The following is a 3,174-nucleotide window of genomic DNA, read 5'->3' on the forward strand; positions in this document are numbered from 1 at the left end:
TCCACAAATAAACAGTCTTCCCTAAATGGTAAGCTGTAAATCAGCTGTGTCACTCTGTTTGCGCTCTTCAAAAGCACTCAGAAAGATGTTTAAAAAGTAATTTATGTTGAAGTCCTCCTCAAAATGTCGGGCGCAACTTCTCTATGGTAATTTAGTGTAGAGTAGGTCAGTAGGTCAATTTGCAACTCTGCAGGTCCCGTCTACTCACATAACACATCTCAGTCCCCACCGCAGGAATGATAAACAAAATACGTTTTTACAATTTAAAAGCCTTCAATCAACTTTTTTTTCTTCCGGAATCAGATCTCTGGGAATGTCTATTTTTTATCCGCTCAACCGCTTGTTCCAAAATATTTCTTATCTCAGTTCAGGTAAGCGGCACGTTTATTGTTATCTAGCATGATTAAATCGGGTTTCACATTGCTTCTTTTCACTCACTGTTGTTGCCCTTCTTCAAGAGGTCGGCTGATGAAAGATTTATGCCGGTATTCCGGCTCGAACGGCCGCTGGAGAGTTGCTCGGCACTTGCCCTCTTCGTGGGAGGAGATCAAAGCCTGATTCAGCTTCTTCCGAAACTCAATCACGCCAATCTCACACTCCCTCTTGGGCGCTGCTGCCTGCTTGTCCCCCCCCCTCGCTGGGGAGCGATGCATTGGGCTGTAAACTGCCCAATCTGTCAAAAGTGGCCGTCGCCCACTTCGCACGATCGCGGAATGCGTTAGTCCTCCATCTTAGCTCGACCGGAAGCCTCTTACATCTTATCTTAATAATCTAACAAAGCAAATTAGCACCTTAAATTTGTAGGGAAGTTGTAACGTAAATTTCTAATTTTAAATCCTCACCCTATCGCCAATACAGTCCAAAAATCCCCATCATTTTATCTATTAACATTTTAGCTCATATATATCTACCTAAAAGAAGAGAAAAAATGTAATTGTTACTTCATAACAGTATTACTTATTATAGGCTTGCCATCACAATCATTTATCTGTCATTTGCCCCTATTATGGAGCATTTTTCATTGAACCTCATGTTCTCCAATATATTGTACCTATTACTGTGCTGAACCCTTTTTCTTCAAATTATCAATAAATATATCTCTTACTATCTTTCTGGCTTAATAACTATCCACTAACATATTTTAATTCTCTACTTATATATCTTATGTTTTTTCTTCGATTTCTGTACAGTCCTTTTTTAACAATCATGTCAAAACTCTTTATAGTAATGTTGTTTTGTTTCTGAGGTTTTCTCTCTAAAATACAGAAAGCCAAATTTAAGTCTTCTGCTACCACTGCTTGACTTCCTCCGACGACATCTTACTCTTGTATTTTCTAATATGCCCTTATTTTCAGATGAAGGTTTTAAAAAGTCTCCTTTTATTCCTTTTATTTCTGGCAAGTCTTTAATGAGTTCTTTTGAACTGTATTCTTTAGTAGCATCCTCCAACTTTCTTGCAGTCAGAAGCTGTTTTTCCTGTAATTCCTTTCTTTGATAAGAGTCACAGCCTTCATTAGTAGTCTGCTGAGACGGTAACAACTCTCTCTCCTTATTCAGATTCATATCCAAATGTTTATTCTGAGAAGCTTCAAGGAGCTTCATACTTGTTGTTTCAAATGCCTGATGTATTTCCTCCAACAAAATCTTTCAAAATTGTTCTACTGTGAGACTGCCAATTTCTATGTCCTCCATCTTCTCAGTGTTTTCAATCAGCGCCATTTTTACATCAGTTACACCAAACAACTATCCAGTTGTAATGGAGCCAAAAAGAAAAGAAAAAAACCTCTTATATCAAAAATACTTTTCTTCAGTTGTATTTCCTATCAACCATGCTATTATATATCCCCCCAAAATCACTCAAACAAACTTTCTTCCAATTGTTTGTCTGGCCGCTTTTTCTCCATGTTTCAACATACTTGGGGGATGTTTCTATCGCCGGTCTTCCCTATTTCTTGTAATTGAAAATATCCATACTCACATTCTAGTTGCAGTTTTTGTTGAGGTGTATTGATTTAAATCAATTAGTCTTTTTAAACGGGCAGTCGTGGCAATGCAGAATCATGGCAGCCATGTTCTGCTCCTTTCATCATTCCTGCATTGGGGCAAAACGATCTGGTTCCCGCACTTGCCATGAGCAGGAGTGACCGAATAAGCCTCTTGCAACCCGACCCCCCTCCAGGGGGTCTGGCGGTGCCTACCCGGTCAGCGAAAACCCGGCAGGCTCCACAAAGAACAAGAAAGGACGGGGCGGCTCAGGAGCATCCCGAAAAGCTGCCTCATCGCCTCGCCATTACCTGGAAGCTCCTAGATAATCACTATTTTTACTACATCTGTACTTGATATATACTTTATTAAGAGCCTTTTTCATAGATCTACACTCTTTTTCGAACCATGGCTTGTTTGTAGTGTTGTTCACTCTGTTTTGTTTTACACCGGATTTTCTTATTACTGTTTGTAACTGTTAATTAATTGTTCATAAGGATCTAAGTGTCTCTCTATTTGACTCTGTTGTTTCAATATATTTAATAACTCCGTAATCCTTGGATGATCATTTTCAGTGTGGCTTCCTGTCTGAATTTGACAGGGAGTCATCTGGACAACTCTGGAAAGGAACAAGGATAATACCTTCAACCTTTTATGGATTTCTCAGCAGCTTTTGCCAAAGTAGATAAAGCCAAGTTTTTCTGGGATGGTTTCATGATCTGGTGAGCAGACTGGAGTGTGCTCAAAAGTCGGGATGATCTGATTATTGTAAATAAGGCATTTTAATGTTGACTTTATTTGCATTGGCCTTTTGAGAAACACATTTCACAAGATTGACTTGATTTAAGAACATAAGAACATAAGAGAAGCCAATGTTGGATCAGGCCAATGGCCCATCCAGTCCAACACTCTTTCACACAGTGGCTAAAAATACCAGGTGCCATCAGGAGGTCCAGCAGTAGGGCCAGGACACTAGAAGCCCTCCCACTGTTGCCCCGCCCCAAGCACCAAGAATACAGTGCATCACTTGCCCCAGACCGAGAGTTCCTGTCTATACCTTGTGGCTAATAGCTACTGATGGACCGCTGCTCCATATGTTTATCCAATTCTCTCTTGAAGCTGGCCATGCTTGTAGCCGCCACTACCTCCTGTGGTAGTGAATTCCATGTTTTAATCACTCTTTGGTTGAAG

Source organism: Gekko japonicus, unplaced genomic scaffold (assembly GCF_001447785.1).
Source record: "Gekko japonicus isolate JY-2015 unplaced genomic scaffold, Gekko_japonicus_V1.1 scaffold311, whole genome shotgun sequence".
In the NCBI taxonomy this organism is placed as follows: Eukaryota; Metazoa; Chordata; class Lepidosauria; order Squamata; family Gekkonidae; genus Gekko; species Gekko japonicus.